The sequence below is a fragment of the Oncorhynchus mykiss genome, chromosome 7, assembly GCF_057628025.1.
Source record: "Oncorhynchus mykiss isolate SJ-2025 chromosome 7, ASM5762802v1, whole genome shotgun sequence".
In the NCBI taxonomy this organism is placed as follows: Eukaryota; Metazoa; Chordata; class Actinopteri; order Salmoniformes; family Salmonidae; genus Oncorhynchus; species Oncorhynchus mykiss.
Genome location: NC_143028.1, coordinates 34,897,446 through 34,918,722, shown reverse-complemented (window position 1 = coordinate 34,918,722; position 21,277 = coordinate 34,897,446).

The window sequence follows — 21,277 nt, the reverse complement described above, 5'->3', positions numbered from 1 at the left end:
TCCCGCCGGAGCGGGGTTTTTTTTTGTCAAGAAGAAGGACGGGTCTCTGCGCCCCTGCATAGATTATCGAGGGCTGAATGACATAACAGTGAAGAATCGTTATCCGCTTCCTCTTATGTCTTCAGCCTTCGAGATCCTGCAGGGAGCCAGGTTTTTCACTAAGTTGGACCTTCGTAACGCTTACCATCTCGTGCGCATCAGGGAGGGGGACGAGTGGAAGACGGCGTTTAACACTCCGTTAGGGCACTTTGAATACCGGGTTCTTCCTTTCGGCCTCGCTAACGCTCCAGCTGTCTTTCAGGCATTAGTCAATGATGTCCTGAGAGACATGCTGAACATCTTTGTTTTCGTTTACCTTGACGATATCCTGATTTTTTCACCGTCACTCCAGATTCATGTTCAGCACGTTCGACGTGTCCTCCAGCGCCTTTTAGAGAATTGTCTTTTTGTGAAGGCTGAGAAGTGCACTTTTCATGCCTCCTCCGTCACATTTCTCGGTTCTGTTATTTCCGCTGAAGGCATTAAGATGGATCCCGCTAAGGTCCAAGCTGTCATTGATTGGCCCGTCCCTAAGTCACGCGTCGAGCTGCAGCGCTTTCTCGGCTTCGCGAACTTCTATCGTCGTTTCATCCGTAATTTCGGTCAGGTGGCAGCTCCTCTCACAGCCCTTACTTCTGTCAAGACGTGCTTTAAGTGGTCCGTTTCCGCCCAGGGAGCTTTTGATCTCCTCAAGAATCGTTTTACATCCGCTCCTATCCTTGTTACACCTGACGTCTCTAGACAGTTCGTTGTCGAGGTTGACGCGTCAGAGGTGGGAGTGGGAGCCATCCTTTCTCAGCGCTCCCTCTCTGACGACAAGGTCCACCCATGCGCGTATTTTTCTCATCGCCTGTCGCCGTCGGAACGTAACTATGATGTGGGTAACCGCGAACTGCTCGCCATCCGGTTAGCCCTAGGCGAATGGCGACAGTGGTTGGAGGGGGCGACCGTTCCTTTTGTCGTTTGGACTGACCATAGGAACCTTGAGTACATCCGTTCTGCCAAACGACTTAATGCGCGTCAGGCGCGTTGGGCGCTGTTTTTCGCTCGTTTCGAGTTCGTGATTTCTTATCGTCCGGGCTCTAAGAACACCAAGCCTGATGCTTTGTCTCGTCTCTTCAGTTCTTCAGTAGCCTCCACTGACCCCGAGGGGATTCTCCCTGAGGGGCGTGTTGTCGGGTTGACTGTCTGGGGAATTGAGAGGCAGGTAAAGCAAGCACTCACTCAAACTCCGTCGCCGCGCGCTTGTCCTAGGAACCTTCTTTTCGTTCCCGTTCCTACTCGTCTGGCCGTTCTTCAGTGGGCTCACTCTGCCAAGTTAGCCGGCCACCCTGGCGTTCGGGGTACGCTTGCTTCCATTCGCCAGCGTTTCTGGTGGCCCACCCGGGAGCATGACACGCGTCGTTTCGTGGCTGCTTGTTCGGTCTGCGCGCAGACTAAGTCCGGTAACTCTCCTCCTGCCGGCCGTCTCAGGCCGCTTCCTATTCCCTCTCGACCGTGGTCTCACATCGCCTTAGATTTTGTCACCGGACTGCCTTCGTCAGCGGGGAAGACTGTTATTCTTACGGTTGTCGATAGGTTCTCTAAGGCGGCTCATTTCATTCCCCTTGCTAAGCTTCCTTCTGCTAAAGAGACGGCACAAATCATCATCGAGAATGTTTTCAGAATTCATGGCCTTCCGTCAGACGTCGTTTCGGACAGAGGTCCGCAATTCACGTCTCAATTTTGGAGGGAGTTTTGCCGTTTGATTGGGGCTTCCGTCAGTCTCTCTTCCGGCTTTCACCCCCAGTCTAACGGTCAAGCAGAACGGGCCAATCAGACTATTGGTCGCATCTTACGCAGTCTTTCTTTTCGCAACCCTGCGTCTTGGTCAGAACAGCTCCCCTGGGCAGAATACGCCCACAACTCGCTTCCTTCGTCTGCGACCGGGCTATCTCCTTTTCAGAGTAGCCTCGGGTACCAGCCTCCGTTGTTCTCATCTCAGTTCGCCGAGTCCAGCGTCCCCTCCGCTCAGGCTTTTGTCCAACGTTGCGAGCGCACCTGGAAGAGGGTCAGGTCTGCACTTTGCCGTTATAGGGCGCAGACTGTGAGAGCTGCTAATAAGCGTAGAACGAAGAGCCCTAGATATTGTCGCGGTCAGAGAGTTTGGCTCTCCACTCAGAACCTTCCCCTTAAGACGGCTTCTCGCAAGTTGACCCCGCGGTTCATTGGTCCATTCCGTATCTCTCAGGTCATTAATCCTGTCGCAGTGCGACTTCTTCTTCCGCGATATCTTCGTCGCGTCCACCCGGTCTTCCATGTCTCCTGTGTAAAGCCCGTTCTTCGCGCCCCCGCTCGTCTTCCCCCCCCCCCCCCCATCCTTGTCGAGGGCGCACCTATCTACAGGGTCCGTAAAATCTTGGACATGCGTCCTCGGGGCCGTGGTCATCAGTACCTAGTTGACTGGGAGGGGTACGGTCCTGAGGAGAGGAGTTGGGTTCCCTCTCGGGACGTGCTGGACCGTGCGCTGATTGATGATTTCCTCCGTTGCCGCCAGGTTTCCTCCTCGAGTGCGCCAGGAGGCGCTCGGTGAGTGGGGGGGTACTGTCATGTACTGTCATGTTGTCTTGTCTCTGTCCTTTCCCTTCACCCTGTCTCCCTCTGCTGGTCGTGTTAGGTTACCTTTTCTCCCCCGCTTTCCCCCAGCTGTCCCTTGTCTCCTCTAACTACCCATTCACCCCGTTCCCCACCTGTTCCCTTTTTCCCTCTGATTAGGTCCCTATATCTCTCTCTGTTTCTGCTCCTGTCCTTGTCGGATTCTTGTTTGTTTGTGTCATTCATGCCTGAACCAGACTGCCGTCATGTTTGCTGTAACCTTGTCCTGTCCTGTCGGAATCTGCCGGTCCATCTGAGCCTACCTATGTTTGGTAATTAAAGAAGCTCTGTTTAAGTTGATTCGCTTTTGGGTCCTCATTCACGCACCGTAACACTTTGATCAGGGCTTATGTTACACCACATGTTCATGGTATACTTTCATGGCATAGTAAGCACCAGTAAGTGCAAAACATGCTGTCGGCAACTCTAGTTTTTGACACTATTATGCTGCGGTAGTTTTATCCCACTAGCAATCTAATAACGCAGTAGTTTTATCACACATTAGACTGCTTTCTTCTGGAAAATGTGAAGTCCAAGATGGACAAAGGGGGTGCTGTTGGGGCTGTGTTTCTGGACCTAAGGAAGGCTTTTGATACTGTTAACCATGAGATTCTCATCACAAAATTGTCCAAGTTCAACTTTTCCCCTGATGCCTTGAGATGGATGAAATCATACCTTGAAGGCAGAACTCAGTGTGTCAGAGTGAGCAATGAGCTGTCGCCCACTCGTAGCTATGATGTGGGCGTGCCCCAAGGGTCAATACTGGGGCCCCTCCTGTTCAGCCTGTACATTAATGATCTGCCTTCTGTCTGTACTGGGTCTGAAGTTCAAATGTATGCAGATGATACAGTGATATATGTGCATGCAAAGAGCAAACAACAAGCTGCACAAGAACTCACTACTGTAATGGTCCAGGTTACAAAGTGGCTCAGTGACTCGTTTTTGCATCTCAATGTGAAAAAAACTGTTTGCATGTTCTTCACAAAGGGGGCAACAGATGCTACTGAGCCAGATGTCTATGTGTCAGGGGAGAAGCTCCAGGTGGTATCCGATTTTAAGTACCTTGGCATCATACTTGATTCCAACCTCTCTTTTAAAAAGCATGTGAAAAAGGTAATTCAAATAACCAAATTCAACCTAGCTAATTTCCGATTTATACGAAATTGTTTGACTACAGAGGTAGCAAAATTGTACTTCAAATCTATGATACTCCCCCACTTAACATACTGCTTGACTAGTTGGGCCCAAGCTTGCTGTGCAACATTAAAACCTATTCAGTCTGTCTACAAACAGGCTCTCAAAATGCTTGATAGGAAGCCCAATAGCCATCATCATTGTCACATCCTTAGAAAGCATGAGCTCTTGAGTTGGGAAAATCTTGTGCAATACACCGACGCATGTCTTGTATTCAAGATCCTTAATGGCCTGGCTCCCCCTCCACTCAATATTTTTGTTAAACAGAAAACCCAGACATATGGCAGCAGATCCACAAGGTCTGCCATGAGAGGTGACTGTATAGTTCCCCTAAAGAAAAGCACCTTTAGTAAATCTGCATTCTCTGTGAGAGCTTCCCATGTCTGGAATACACTGCCATCAGACACACATAACTGCACCACATATCACACTTTCACAAAATGCTTGAAGACATGGTTAAAGGTCATTCAGATTTGTGAACATGGTCCCTAGCTGTGTGTTGCCGCTTTCCATGTTGTCTGTTGTCTGTAGCTTGTGAGGTGTGGAAACACTTTGTTGCTTTTATGAATTTTGTCTTGCTGCTTTTTATTTTATGTTGCTCTGTCTGTATGCTATGTCTTGCTTGTCCTATGTTGCTATGTCTTGCTTGTTCTATGCTGCTATTGTCTATATTGTAATTGTTTTTAATAACCTGCCCAGGGACTGGGGTTGAAAATTAGCCGGCTGGCTAAAACCGGCACTTTTACTGAAACGTTGATTAATGTGTACTGTCTCTGTAAAAATAAAAAATAAACTCAAACTCAAACACAATCTATGTAGACACTAACTAGACCCTTTAGGGCAGCACTTTATAATGACACCTAGTAATGAAGCATTTATAATGGATTAGTCAATAGTTTATGCATGTATTATTTCAAATGTTAGTAAGCTAGTTATTAACAGCTTCATAAACAACTTTTAAAATTATTTTTTAGAATGATTCATTAGATCATTAATAATATGTTTAGTATAGGTACTAATCATTAGTTAAGTATTTTTGCGTGGCCTAATGTAAATTGAGTGTTATAACGTTAGACAATATTAAAAGTGAGTACTGCTGGAATGGTAGCTCCTTAAAGGGGCAATCAGCAGTTGGTACATCCATTTTCGGACTTAGAAATTAATGATATGTACCCATTGATTCTTGAAGAATATAATTTATAAATTCCTCATCAGCTTACAGTAGTTCAACGGTCGTACCCCCATCACACCCAAAATATAAGCTTGTTTAACTCCAGTGTTTGTAAACAAAGGAAATGTAAACAAAGGAAATAGCCTCAAAACATGTTTAAAACTATAAAAACAGTTTTATTAAAACAGTCCTTGCATCCATAGCACTCTCTCTGTGAATTTGAGAGTGGCTACAATTCTCCAGCCCCATCTCTCGGCTTTTTACCGAAACAAGTGGGGGCCTGCGCTTTGCTATTGTTTCAATTGCTGATTGCCACTTTAACATCTCAAAATAGCCGAAAACATATCAATGGTAAAATAATAAGCACACAACACAGGATGTTATACGGAGTTATACTGAACATTTTATTCCCAAAAACGTTTGTAAAACGTTGCAAATGTTTGGCTAATGTTGTCAACCTCGCAAACGCAAATGAATCATAAAACAGGGAGCTGTAGCCTACACACAACAGCTGGCTGTACCAGACAGTTTTTCCTCTAACGGATTTTCATTCCTTCATTACTACTGATATGCGATTGAGGTAGAAATGTTACATGTATGATTTGCAGGAAGATACTGTATAACTTTTAAATGCTTACAGCACTTCAGACTTTTAACCACGGACTATTTTCAAGATGTGCTTTGTTTGGCGACACTTTTACTGTGCCGTTAAAGGTAGTACGTTTTAAACGTAATGGGATAGTTCAGCAAAATGATGTATTCCGATATTTGTTTCCTCGTAAGCAATCTATAGACTGCGCTAAGGAGTTACTGCACACTTTTTTTTATTTTGAATGATTTTGTCATGTTGTCTTGTCTCTGTCCTTTCCCTTCACCCTGTCTCCCTCTGCTGGTCGTTGTTATGTTACCTTTTCTCCCCCTCTTTTCCCCAGCTGTGCCTTGTCTCCTCCTAATTACCCATTCACCCCGTTCCCCACCTGTTCCCTTTTTCCCTCTGATTAGGTCCCTATATCTCTCTCTGTTTCTGCTCCTGTCCTTGTCGGATGTTTGTTTGTTTGTGTGTCTCATGCCTGAACCAGACTATCATCGTGTGTGCTGCAACCTTGTCCTGTCCTGTCGGAATCTACCTGTCCATCTGAGCCCACGTATGTTCGTCATTAAAGTACTCTGTTTGTTAATTCGCTTTTGGGTCCTCATTCACGCACCATAACAGAAGAATCCGACCAAGAATGGACCCAGCGACTTCGGATCCTCTCCACTCAGCCGTCGAGATCCAGGGAGCGATGCTAGGCAGACACGAGCAGGAATTGTCTGCTGCTCGACATGCCGTTGAGACCCTGGCCACCCAAGTCTCCAACCTCACAGAACAGGTTCACCATCTCCGCCTCGATCCACCGGCCACTTCCAGGGCTTTCGAATCTCCGGAGCCCAGAATCAATAACCCGCCGTGTTACTCTGGGGAGCCCACTGAATGCCGCTCGTTCCTCACCCAGTGTGATATTGTGTTTTCTCTCCAGCCCAACACTTACGCCAGGAGCACTGCTCGTGTCGCCTACGTCATATCTCTCCTTACTGGACGGGCTCGTGAGTGGGGCACGGCAATCTGGGAGGCAAGGGCTGAGTGTACTAACCAGTATCAGGACTTTAAGGAGGAGATGATACGGGTTTTTGATCGATCTGTTTTTGGGGAGGAGGCTTCCAGGGCCCTGTCTTCCCTATGTCAAGGCAATCGATCCATAACAGACTACTCTATTGAGTTTCGCACTCTTGCTGCCTCCAGTGGCTGGAACGAGCCGGCTTTGCTCGCTCGTCTTCTGGAGGGTCTCCGCGCAGAGGTAAAGGATGAGATTCTCTCCCGGGAGGTTCCTTCCAGCGTGGATTCCTTGATTGAACTCGCTATTCGCATTGAGCGACGGGTTGATCTTCGTCACCGAGCTCGTGGAAAGGAGCTCGCGTTCTCCGTTGCCCCCCTCTCCGCATCACTACCATCTTCCTCTGCCGGCTCGGGAGCTGAGCCTATGCAGCTGGGAGGTATCCGCATCTCGACTAAGGAGAGGGAACGGAGAATCACCAACCGCCTCTGTCTCTATTGCGGTTCTGCTGGTCATTTTGTCACTTCATGTCCAGTAAAAGCCAGAGCTCATCAGTAAGCGGAGGGCTACTGGTGAGCGCTACTACTCCTGTCTCTCCTTCAAGATCCTGCACTACCTTGTCGGTCCATCTACGCTGGACCGGTTCGTCAGCTTCCTGCAGTGCCTTAATAGACTCTGGGGCGGAGGGCTGTTTTATGGACGAGACCTGGGCTCGGGAACATGACATTCCTCTCAGACAGTTAAGGGAGTCCACGGCCTTGTTCGCCCTGGATGGTAGTCCTCTCCCCAGGATTCAGCGTGAGACGCTACCTTTAACCCTCACTGTTTCTGGTAATCATAGCGAAACCATTTCTTTTTTGATTTTTCGTTCACCTTTTACACCTGTTGTTTTGGGCCATCCCTGGCTAGTTTGTCATAATCCTTCCATTAATTGGTCTAGTAATTCTATCCTCTCCTGGAACGTCTCTTGTCATGTGAAATGTTTAATGTCTGCTATCCCTCCTGTTTCCTCTGTCTCTTCTTCACAGGAGGAGCCTGGTGATTTGACAGGGGTGCCGGAGGAATATCACGATCTGCGCACGGTGTTCAGTCGGTCCAGGGCCACCTCTCTTCCTCCACACCGGTCGTATGATTGTAGTATTGATCTCCTTCCGGGAACCACTCCCCCCCGGGGTAGACTATACTCTCTGTCGGCTCCCGAACGTAAGGCTCTCGAGGATTATTTGTCTGTAGCTCTTGACGCCGGTACCATAGTCCCCTCCTCCTCTCCCGCCGGAGCGGGGTTTTTTTTTGTCAAGAAGAAGGACGGGTCTCTGCGCCCCTGCATAGATTATCGAGGGCTGAATGACATAACAGTTAAGAATCGTTATCCGCTTCCTCTTATGTCTTCAGCCTTCGAGATCCTGCAGGGAGCCAGGTTTTTCACTAAGTTGGACCTTCGTAACGCTTACCATCTCGTGCGCATCAGGGAGGGGGACGAGTGGAAGACGGCGTTTAACACTCCGTTAGGGCACTTTGAATACCGGGTTCTTCCTTTCGGCCTCGCTAACGCTCCAGCTGTCTTTCAGGCATTAGTCAATGATGTCCTGAGAGACATGCTGAACATCTTTGTTTTCGTTTACCTTGACGATATCCTGATTTTTTCACCGTCACTCCAGATTCATCTTCAGCACGTTCGACGTGTCCTCCAGCGCCTTTTAGAGAATTGTCTTTTTGTGAAGGCTGAGAAGTGCACTTTTCATGCCTCCTCCGTCACATTTCTCGGTTCTGTTATTTCCGCTGAAGGCATTAAGATGGATCCCGCTAAGGTCCAAGCTGTCATTGATTGGCCCGCTCCTAAGTCACGCGTCGAGCTGCAGCGCTTTCTCGGCTTCGCGAACTTCTATCGTCGTTTCATCCGTAATTTCGGTCAGGTGGCAGCTCCTCTCACAGCCCTTACTTCTGTCAAGACGTGCTTTAAGTGGTCCGTTTCCGCCCAGGGAGCTTTTGATCTCCTCAAGAATCGTTTTACATCCGCTCCTATCCTTGTTACACCTGACGTCTCTAGACAGTTCGTTGTCGAGGTTGACGCGTCAGAGGTGGGCGTGGGAGCCATTCTTTCTCAGCGCTCCCTCTCTGACGACAAGGTCCACCCATGCGCGTATTTTTCTCATCGCCTGTCCCCGTCGGAACGTAACTATGATGTGGGAAACCGCGAACTGCTCGCCATCCGGTTAGCCCTAGGCGAATGGCGACAGTGGTTGGAGGGGGCGACCGTTCCTTTTGTCGTTTGGACTGACCATAGGAACCTTGAGTACATCCGTTCTGCCAAACGACTTAATGCGCGTCAGGCGCGTTGGGCGCTGTTTTTCGCTCGTTTCGAGTTCGTGATTTCTTATCGTCCGGGCTCTAAGAACACCAAGCCTGATGCTTTATCTCGTCTCTTCAGTTCTTCAGTAGCCTCCACTGACCCCGAGGGGATTCTCCCTGAGGGGCGTGTTGTCGGGTTGACTGTCTGGGGAATTGAGAGGCAGGTAAAGCAAGCGCTCACTCACACTCCGTCGCCGCGCGCTTGTCCTAGGAACCTTCTTTTCGTTCCCGTTCCTACTCGTCTGGCCGTTCTTCAGTGGGCTCACTCTGCCAAGTTAGCCGGCCACCCTGGCGTTCGGGGTACGCTTGCTTCCATTCGCCAGCGTTTTTGGTGGCCCACCCGGGAGCATGACACGCGTCGTTTCGTGGCTGCTTGTTCGGTCTGCGCGCAGACTAAGTCCGGTAACTCCCCTCCTGCCGGCCGTCTCAGGCCGCTTCCCATTCCCTCTCGACCGTGGTCTCACATCGCCTTAGATTTTGTCACCGGACTGCCTTCGTCAGCGGGGAAGACTGTTATTCTTACGGTTGTCGACAGGTTCTCTAAGGCGGCTCATTTTATTCCCCTTGCTAAGCTTCCTTCTGCTAAAGAGACGGCACAAATCATCATCGAGAATGTTTTCAGAATTCATGGCCTTCCGTCAGACGTCGTTTCGGACAGAGGTCCGCAATTCACGTCTCAATTTTGGAGGGAGTTTTGCCGTTTGATTGGGGCTTCCGTCAGTCTCTCTTCCGGCTTTCACCCCCAGTCTAACGGTCAAGCAGAACGGGCCAATCAGACTATTGGTCGCATCTTACGCAGTCTTTCTTTTCGCAACCCTGCGTCTTGGTCAGAACAGCTCCCCTGGGCAGAATACGCCCACAACTCGCTTCCTTCGTCTGCGACAGGGCTATCTCCTTTTCAGAGTAGCCTCGGGTACCAGCCTCCGCTGTTCTCATCTCAGTTCGCCGAGTCCAGCGTCCCCTCCGCTCAGGCTTTTGTCCAACGTTGCGAGCGCACCTGGAAGAGGGTCAGGTCTGCACTTTGCCGTTATAGGGCGCAGACTGTGAGAGCTGCTAATAAGCGTAGAACTAAGAGTCCTAGATATTGTCGCGGTCAGAGAGTTTGGCTCTCCACTCAGAACCTTCCCCTTAAGACCGCTTCTCGCAAGTTGACCCCGCGGTTCATTGGTCCGTTCCGTATTTCTCAAATCATTAACCCTGTCGCAGTGCGACTTCTTCTGCCGCGATATCTTCGTCGCGTCCACCCGGTCTTCCATGTCTCCTGTGTCAAGCCCGTTCTTCGCGCCCCCGCTCGTCTTCCCCCCCCCCCCCCCATCCTTGTCGAGGGCGCACCCATCTACAGGGTCCGTAGGATTTTGGACATGCGTCCTCGGGGCCGTGGTCATCAGTACCTAGTAGATTGGGAGGGGTACGGTCCTGAGGAGAGGAGTTGGGTTCCCTCTCGGGACGTGCTGGACCGTGCGCTGATCGATGATTTCCTCCGTTGCCGCCAGGCTTCCTCCTCGAGTGCGCCAGGAGGCGCTCGGTGAGTGGGGGGGTACTGTCATGTTGTCTTGTCTCTGTCCTTTCCCTTCACCCTGTCTCCCTCTGCTGGTCGTTGTTATGTTACCTTTTCTCCCCCTCTTTTCCCCAGCTGTGCCTTGTCTCCTCCTAATTACCCATTCACCCCGTTCCCCACCTGTTCCCTTTTTCCCTCTGATTAGGTCCCTATATCTCTCTCTGTTTCTGCTCCTGTCCTTGTCGGATGTTTGTTTGTTTGTGTGTCTCATGCCTGAACCAGACTATCATCGTGTGTGCTGCAACCTTGTCCTGTCCTGTCGGAATCTACCTGTCCATCTGAGCCCACGTATGTTCGTCATTAAAGTACTCTGTTTGTTAATTCGCTTTTGGGTCCTCATTCACGCACCATAACAGATTTATTGATTTTGAACATTATAATCAGGGGTTGGATCAGCTTTAATATTGTAAATAGATTGTGGCGTCTATCAATGTAATTGTCTGCATCATTTCCAATCCCCCATATATATTTTTTTATAAATATACTGTATATTATTTTAAATATATACATGTCAATATATTTTTCTGTACATATAATTTCCCTTATTATTTTCCCCTAACACTCCTCACCTAATTGGAGTAAACTAATGGACAACAAAAATGTTGCTTCTACTTCCAGCCTACACATACTACACACATTTACAGACACAGTATATTTGACGTTCGTTATCTTTTGTTTGTTTTAGTCCCATTCTTCAGTTACCCTCATCCCCTCCCATCTATCTCTAAAGACCATACAGTTTTGATTTCTATTTGCCATATATTTTTCAACTGTGCTGTGATGGTTCACAAAAGTTCTGAACCTATTTTACAGACACAGTATATTTTACATTAGTTATCTTGTTTAGTTTAGTTTTTTTTTTTCTCCCACCCTTCAGCACGCTTTGGGTTTGGCATAAAAGTCACTGCCAAGATACGTTAATGTTAGCATTTTCCACCGAAAAATGTTACTTTACTCAACATTGAGCGTGTCTGAAGTTACACATCACCCCATTACAATAGTGTGACTGTTTCGGGTTCAAACGTTCCGTATAAATCTTAAACATCCTCTCTATTATGTGCTTATTGTTTAACCATCGATACGTTCTAGGGGCCATTTGAGACCTTAAGGAACATCAGGTACTGCAGGAATATCTACCAATGGCATATCCATATTTTGTATGAGAAATAACACTGGTAACTCCCGTGTGACTAGCTTACTATCATTTACAAAAGGTGGGAGTAATGTGCAGTACCGGTCAAAGTTTGGACACACCTACTCATTCAAGGGTTTTTCTTTTTTTTCCTAATTTCTACATTGTAGAATATACTGAAGACAACAAAACTATGAAATAACACAAATTGAATCATGTAGTAACCAAAAAAATGATAAACAATATATTTTAGATTATTCTAAGTAGCCACCCTTTGCCTTGATGACAGATTTGCACACTCTTGGCATTCTCTCAACCAGCGGCATGAGGAAAGCATTTCCAACAGTCTTGAAGGAGTTTGCATATATGCTGAGCACTTGTTGGCTGCTTTTCTTTCAATCTGCAGTCCAACTCATCCCAAACCATCTCAATCGGGTTGTGGTTGGGTGATTGTTGAGGCCAGGTCATCTGTTGCAGCACTCCATCACTCTCCGTGGTCAAATAGCCCTTACACAGCCTGGAGGTGTGTTTTGGGTCATTGTCCTGTTGAAAAACAAATGATAGTCCCACTAAGCACAAACCAGATGGGATGGTGTAAAGCTGCAGAATGCTGTGGTAGCCATGCTGGTTAAGTGTGCCTTAAATTCTAAATAAATCACTGACAGTGTCACCAGCAAAGCACCCCCACACCATCACACCTCCTCCGTGCTTCACATTGGGAACCACACATGCAGAGATCATCCGTTCACCTACTCTGCATCACACAAAGACACTGCGTTTGGAACCAAAAATCTCAAATTTCGACACATCAGACCAAAGGACAGATTTCCACCGGTCTAATTTCCATTGCTCGTGTTTCTTGCCCCAAGCAAATCTCTTTTTCTTATTTGTGTCCTTTAGTAATGATTTCTTTGCATCAATTCGACCATGAAGGCCTGATTCACATAGTCTCCTCTGAATAGTTTATGTTTAGATGTGTCTGTTACTTGAACTCTGTGAAGCATTTATTTGGGCTGCAATCTGAGGTGCAGTTAACTCTAATGAACTTATCCTCTGCAGCAGAGTTAACTCTGAGTCTTCCTTTCCTGTGGCGGTCCTCATGAGAGCCAGTTTCATCATAGCGCTTGATGTTTTTTACGACTGCACTTGAAGAAATGTCAAAGTTCTGGATTGACTGACCTTCATGTCTTAAAGTAATGATGGACTGTCGTTTTTCTTTGCTTATTTGAGCTGTTCTTACCATAATAGGGCTATCTTCTGTATACCACCCCTACCTTGTCACAACACAACTGATTGTCTCAAATGCATTAAGAAGGAAAGAAATTCCACAAATGTACTTTTAACAGGGCACACCTGTTAATTGAAATGCATTCCAGGTGACTACCTCATAAAGCTGGTTGAGAGAATGCCAAGAGTGTGCAAAGCTGTCATCAAGGCGAAGGGTGGCTACTTTGAAAAATATCAAATATCAAATATGTTTATTACAAGGTGTTATTTATAAAGCACTACCTTTTGCAGGTTAGCTACATTGCCTGAGACTTAAATCTTCAGTGCATGTAAAAATTCTACACGGCACAAGGTTAGAGACTAATTGTATGCATCACAAACAAAGTGCAGGAATTAAACCTAAGTAATGGCATCAAGTCAAAATGTCAAAATATGTTGGCCTTAAACCTCTTGAATCTACCCATCCCGGATCCGGGAGCATTGTCATCAACTACAGTAATTAGCATAATGCAACAGACAAAAACCGGACACAAAATATTTTCTAGAAAATATTCATATTCATGAAATATAGTGAAACACAGCTTAGGCTTTTCTTAATCACCCTGTTATCTCAGATTTTGAAATTATGCTTCACAGCCAAAGCAAGACAAGCATTTGTGTAAGTTTATCGATAGCCTAGCATAGCATTATGCCTACCTAGCAGCAGGCAACCTGGTCACGAAAATCAGAAAAGCAATCAAATTAAATCATTTACCTTTGATGAGCTTTGGATGTTTTCACTCACGAGACTCCCAGTTAGATAGCAAATGTTCCTTTTTTCCAAAAATATATTATTTTTCTAGCCGAAATAACTCTTCACGTTTGGCTGAGAATTCGACCGGAAATTGCGATCAAGACAGCGCCGAAAAATATTCCAAATTAGCTCCATAATATCGACAGAAACATGGCAAACATTGTTTATAATCAATCCGCAATATTTTCGATAATATATCAACCGGGAGAGCTGTATTTTCAGTAAGACCTGGAGGAAAAATGGCTACCTCTGTCTATTACGCAATAATTACTCTGAGAGCCCTCAGCCGGACACTTACGCAATGTAGTCGCTTACGCTCATTCTTCAACATAAAGGCGTGAAACTATGTCAAAATGCTGTAGACACCTTGGGGAATATGTAGAAAAAGGAATCTGGTTGATAGCCCATTCACTGCTCAATAGGGACGCATCGGAAACACAGAGCTTTCAAAACATGAGTCACTTCCTGATTGGATTTTTTCTCAGGCTTTCGCCTGCAATATCAGTTCTGTTATACTCACAGACAATATTTTTACAGTTTTGGAAACTTTAGAGTGTTTTCTATCCTAAGCTGTCAATTATATGCATATTCTAGCATCTTGTCCTGACAAAATAGCCTGTTTACTTTGGGAATGTTATTTTTCCAAAAATAAAAATAGTGCCCCCTAGATTCAACAGGTTTTAATGCATTTTCATTTTTACATTGCTATGTATTTCAGGAAAAAAATCCCACCCTGTTACTTGTATGCACAAAGAAGTAACAGTAGATTCAGTTTAAGCTCGCATAATTGATAACATCATAGGGAAATATGTTGACTCTCGTGAAGATGATAATTAATAGAAAACTATCAAAAGAGGAGAGAACAAAGACTCATACCTCTTTGCACTCTAGTTGATTGAAGTGTTATTGTAATAATTGCTGTCATCGGCCTTGTAGGGCACAGTGTGCCGAAACAATGAAACACTGGAATCGTGCACGAACAAATGTAAGTGTTACAGTCCTAGTGACTTTCTCTAACATTTCACTCATACTGCATTTACCTTCATTCCTTACAATGTCTTTGAGATGATTATGGAATAACTCAATTGGCTTTAGGAATGGGAATTGTGAAGAATACTGTGAATGATATCAATTAATCAAGAAATGAACCATTGCTTTTACAAACGTTGGATATTGTTTAGTCCTGTGATAGGCATGGCACCAAATCATGGCAACCCATATGCATGCTACACTAAACTTGAATATTCATATTGTTGTCAGTTACACGAACAATGACATTGCAGAAATGGCGTTGGATACATTGAGTTGCTCGGTTCAACAGCGCAATGGACAATATTTTTGTGAGATATTCCAGTATGGGATTGGTGTATGAACCATAGTATTGAGTGTGTTCACAAAGGACATATACGAATTTGCAATGACAATAGACAGAGAGAAGAAAACATGTTAGGGCCTATACAGGGTATTTTTCATTTTGATTATCAAAACAGCAATACTTGCCATCCTGACAAAAGTTGTAATAAGATGGATGCCTATGATATCAGTCAGTTAGTTACTTAAGCCCTTAACAAAAGTATATAAAGACGGATTATGTATTAATAGTGTACAATATACAGTATGTTTAATTACATATGTGCTATGCATTATTTATGAAATTGAGTGCCTTTAATTAAACATGTACCCTACTTAACTACACTGAGCGTTTTCCTTTTGATTTCGAGTCGTTCACAGAGACATCAAAGACATACAATGATTTCGGAAAGCATTCATAACCCTTGACTTTTTCCACATTTTGGTACGTTACAGCCTTATTATAAAATAGATTAAATCATAAGGCACTGCATCGCAGCGCTAGCTGTGCCACCAGAGACTCTTGGTTTGAGCCCAGACTCTGTCCCAGCCGGCCGTGACCGGGAGGTCCGATGGGCGACGCACAATTGGCCCAGCGTCGTCCGGGTTAGGGAGGGTTTGGCCGGTAGGGATATCCTTGTCTCATCACGCACTAATGACTCCTGTGGCGGGCCGAGCGCAGTGCGTGCTGACCAGGTCGCTAGGTGTACAGTGTTTCCTCCGACACATTGGTGCGTCTGGCTTCCGGGTTGGATGCACGCTGTGTTAAGAAGCAGTGCGGCTTGGTTGGGTTGTGTTTCGGAGGACGCATGGCTCTCGACCTACGTCTCTCCCGAGCCCGTACGGGAGTTGTAGCGACAAGACAGTAACTACTAACAATTGGATACCACGAAAAAGGGGGTAAAAAAAATAGATTAAATCGTTTTTTTCCTCATCAACCTACACATGATATCCCATAATGACAAAGCAAATAAAATTCAGAAATTTATAAAAATATCACATTTACATGAGTATTCAGACCCTTTACTCAGTACATTGCTAAAGCACCTTTGGCGATTACAGACTCAAATCCTCTTGGGTATCACGCTACAAGCTTGGCACACCTGTATTTGGGAAGTTTTTCTTGTTCTTCTCTGCAGATCCTCACAAGCTCTGTATAGAACTGAATAGCACAGCTATTTTCAGGTCTCTCTAGAGATGTTCGATCGGGTTCATTTCGAGACTTGTCCCGAAGCCACTCCTGCATTGTCTTGGCTCTGTGCTTAGGTTCATTGTCCTGTTGGAAGGTGAACCTTCCCCTCAGTCTGAGGACCTGAGTGCTTTGGAGCAGGTTTTCATCAAGGATCTCTTGGTACTTTGCTCCGTTAATCTTTCCCTCGATCCTGACTATTCTCCCAGTCCCTGCTGCTGAAAAACATCCTCACAGTATGATACTGCCACCACCATGCTTCACTGTAAGCATGGTGCCAGGTTTCCATCAAACGTGACGCTTGGCATTCAGGCCAAATAGTTCACTCTTGGTTTCATCTGACCAGAAAATCTTGTTTAACATTGTCTGAGAGTTCTTTAAGTGTCTTTTGGCAAACTGCAAGTGGGGCTCCTGTGCCTTTTACACTGGAGGTACTTCCGTCTGGGCACCCTACAATAAAGGCCTGATTGGTGGAGAGAGAGAGATGGTTGTCCTTCTGGAAGGTTCTCCCATCTCTATAGAGAAACTCTGGAGCTCTGTCAGAGTGACCATCAGGTTCTCCTTAATCAAGGCCCTTCTCCCCCGATTGCTCAGTTTGGCCAGGCAGCCAGCTCTAGGAAGAGTCTTGGTGGTTCCAAACTTCTTCCATTTAAGAATGATGGAGGACACTGTGTTCTTGGGGAACTTCAATCTTGCAAATTTTTTTGATACCCTTCCCAAGATCTGTGCCTCGACACAATCCTTTCTCGGAGCTCTAATATGAATATGAAAAACTCTGAGACCAGGTTGCCACGCCACCAGGCTCTTTGGAAGGGTTTCCGGAAAAAAGGCTTTCATTTAGAGAGCAAGCAACAAATGTAAATGCCTGGAGTAAATGCCTGCAAAATGGCATTGGAACCTTGATTTGAACTGGTGCTATGGTCAGGTAAGACAGAAATAGAGCAATTTGGCCCTGCACACCAGTGGTTGGTTTGGAGTCAAAGAGGATGCATCTGCATAAATGTACGTCATATCTACTGTAAAATATGGTTGTGGATCTTTGATGTATAGGGCTGTTTTGATTCCACTAGTCCTGGGGCCCTTGTTAGGATCAAAAGCAGCATGAACTCTACCAAATGGTTCATTTACGCCAAATTCTACATTTTGCAATGGTCGTCTCTGAACTTAATAAACCCCATTGGAAACATGTCGTTTGAAATAAGGAGGGCAGTCCATAAGCAAAGGATATCAAGGATCTGGAAATATTTTGTATGTAGGACTGTTCTAAGATCCTTCCCAATGTGTTCTTCAATCTCATAGAACATTTTAGAAAAAGGCTCAGTGTCATTATCGTCACAAGGGGAAGGTGCCCGGAGTATTGAAAACAGGGGTACCAAATCATTTTCAAGACAATTTCTTTTCTATTTTATTACTTGTTAAACAAAATCTCTTTCACTGAGCAATTGTATTATTATAAAATAATACAATTTTTAAAAATTGCATACAATATAGCTCAATTTGAAATATTATCAATCAATCAAAGGCATTCATAAAGCCCTTTTACATCAGCTTATATAACAAAGTGTTTTACAGAAACCCAGCCTAAAACCCCAAACAGCAAGCAATGCAGATTGCGGTGATAATTAAAAACTCCTTACAGAGAAACCTAGAGAGGTACCAAGCTCTGAGGGGTGGCCAGTCCTCTACTGGCTGTGCCGGGTGGAGATTATAAGAGTACATGGCCATTAAGGACAGATTGTTTTTTAAGATTTTCAAATGTTCATAGATGACCAGCAGGGTCAAATAATAATCACAGTGTTTGTAAACAAGGGACAAGGTTGCACATCCGGTGAACAGGTCAGGGTTCCATAGCCGCAGGCAGAACAGTTTAAACTGGAGCAGCAGCAGGAATCTGGGGACAGCCAGGAATCATCAGGCCAGGTAGTCCTGGGGCATGGTCCTAGGGCTCAGGCCCTCCGGGAGGGAGAGAATGAGAGAGAGAGAATTCGAGGAAGCACACTTAAATTCGCACAGGACACCAGATAAGACAGGAGAATTACACCAGAAATAACAGACTGACTCTAGCCCCCCGGCACATAGACTACAGCAGTAAACATACTGGAGACTGAGACGGGGGAGGTCGGGGGACACTGTGGCCCCGTCAGGCGATACCCCCGGACAGGGTCAACCAGGGAGGATATAACCCCACCCACTTTGCCAAAGCATAGCCCCCACACCACCAGAGGGATATCAACAGACCACCAACTTTACTACCCTGAGACAAGGCTGAGTACTTTTTTGCTCATTTTTATAAAATGTGCCAATAATTTTGGATGTGACTGTAGAATGTTGCTAAAAAATAAACAACCTGAACCAATGCTGTAGGCAGAGGTGTCATGCCTATTGTAACTGAGGGTGGTAACAATTAATGCAAATACACTGTATATAGCTTGGCCATCAAAAATGTCCACTCAAAAATGTCTGATGCATGACATCACTGGCTGTAGGCCTATACTTCTACAGACCAGCAGAGACATGAGGTGGTGAGAGGACTGGTAGTCAGCATGTGACACCAGGCCTGGTTTCTTGTTAACACTTTGTGTTAACTGTTATTAATGCCTTCGGTGCTGTACTCAGTCAGTGTGATGATGGCATTTCTCTCACTCTCTAACCTTTTCTCAACAACACAAGGGACTCCCTCATGTGTGACTGCCTGAGAATGTGTCATGTCATAGGAGGATGGGTTATTTTTATATCTGATACATGGCAGAGAAAGAGGATGCCAAGTGCTTGTTTCTTCAAACACTGTGTTTCAAATCAAAAGAGTGAGTGGGACAGAGATTGTTTGAAGATAGGGGATGTCTACTCTATATGAAGGGCCTTATCAATTAAAGGAAAAACACAACATAGCATTTAAAAAGATCAGCGATGGCTATTTTTAGAATCCCCGCCAGCTGGTAAAGGATATGAAGTGTGAAATACTCCAGGGATGTGAAATAGAGGAGAGATTGCTGGCTTAACTTAGAACTGAGAAACTATTACCATAATTATTACCATAATTCTACATGCTAGATGTATAATATAAGGTTATGTGCTTGACAACGGCTTTGAAAGACATTGCTTCAAAAGCAAAAGCAGCAAATTAAATACAAAACTGTCACGTTCTGACCTTAGTTCCTTTGCTTTGTCTTTGTTTTAGTATGGTCAGGGCGTGAGTTGGGTGGGTTGTCTATGTTCGTTTTTCTATGATTTTATATTTCTGTGTTTGGCCTGGTATGGTTCTCAATCAGAGGCAGCTGTCAATCGTTGTCCCTGATTGAGAAGCCTGTTTTCAATTGTGTTTTGTGGGTGGTTATTTTCAGTCTTTGTGTGTCTGCACCAGACATAACTGTTTAGGTTGTTTCTTTGTTTGTTGTTCAGTTTTTGAATTAAATATCATGAACACTTACCATGCTGCACCTTGGTCCTCACCTTCTTCCCACGACAGCCGTTACAAAAACAAATGAATCTTTTATGAGATGATCTGTCTTGGCTTCCTATGGTAAGAGCAGATATGTGACTGTCACACAGGGCACAGGAAATATACTGTATGTTAATATGCACGTGTGACACACAGCACAGATAACAGATTGATGCATACACATTGTTTCTGTGTTTGTCAGTTTAGAGTTGATCGTATGGGTGGCTGTGTCATTATTGCCAGTTCAATTCATTGGACCTGCTGCTTGACTTTGGCCATTGTCATGTCAGTCACTGTCTGTGGGGTTTGTTTGGAGTCTGTTGTGATCAGATTTCTGCTACTCATGCGAGAAGTTAGTGCCTAGCCATATGGCCTGCCCTTGCGCCCCACTGATCACTGATGGTGTATACTTATATCTTCAACTGACTGACCAGCTTGATAGTGTTGTGCCTGCCACCGGTCTGTTTCATGGCACAAGGTCGAACACAAAGTGAAGCAGCCTTCATTATTCATCCGGTAGGCCACAAAGAGATCAAATCCATCCTGCCTTGATACCCCTGATACCGCCAAAAATAAATCCATTCAAACATCCAACGAATGGCTTGGCTGACGCTATGACATTACACACTATAACTTACCACTAATGGTTTGATGATTATCAGTTTGACTCATTTCTGTCCTTCCACTCATTTCATTAGTGACATGCTTGTCCGATGCTTTGCTAATACAGTGGATGGTCCCGTGCCAAACCACAGGCAGTGAATCTTATATCGGTGTGGCTCGTGTTACTGTTTTGTCAGCAGACACTCAATAAGCCAATTTTAGAGCTTCTCACCTAGCAGTTTGTGTACCAAAGTGTCCTCTGGAAGACAGTCCCTGGAGTTCAACGTAAAGGCTAGGTGCTGGCTGGCTGCTCAAAACCTCTAAAGTCTCCTCTCCCCCGACTATCTTGATTTTTCTCCCCTGAATGTAACATACTGGAGGGAAACAGTGGCATTAGCCTTAAACGCACCCTTACCTCAACAGGAAGTTGACTAAGCAAAGGTCATCAAAATGGATAAAAGGACAAAAATACAGTTCTGATTAATGTAACAGATGCATAATGGAGTAAGATACTCAACATTTTGTTGTATTTCATATTCATCAAATATTCAATTAATTATAGCACATAAACAAAGCAAACTGAAAGAAGAAAAAAACGATGGATTCCAGAAGTTTTGATAGGAATTCAGGTGTTAAATTCAATGTCAACATTCAAATGTCATATTTGAATCAACAAATGAAATGACAAATGCCAAAATGGCGTATTTATGTTTTTGTATTATATTGCTAGAATAATGTTTGAAAATAATATCTCATTTGCATATATACAGCACTTGTGCAAAATGTAATACATTTGCATGAAATTATTCTCAGCATCTTTTTAAAGGTACCACCCCCCCACCCCCAATCTCCAGTAGTTTTCACCATGGATTTCACTCATTCATGATTGTTTTTTTCAAATCCTCTTACGTATTCAACATTAGGTGGAGACTATGTTCAGGAAAGTGATAACAAGTGGGAAACTAAAAAAATACTACTTGTAAACTGGGAGCAACCAGCTGTGTGTT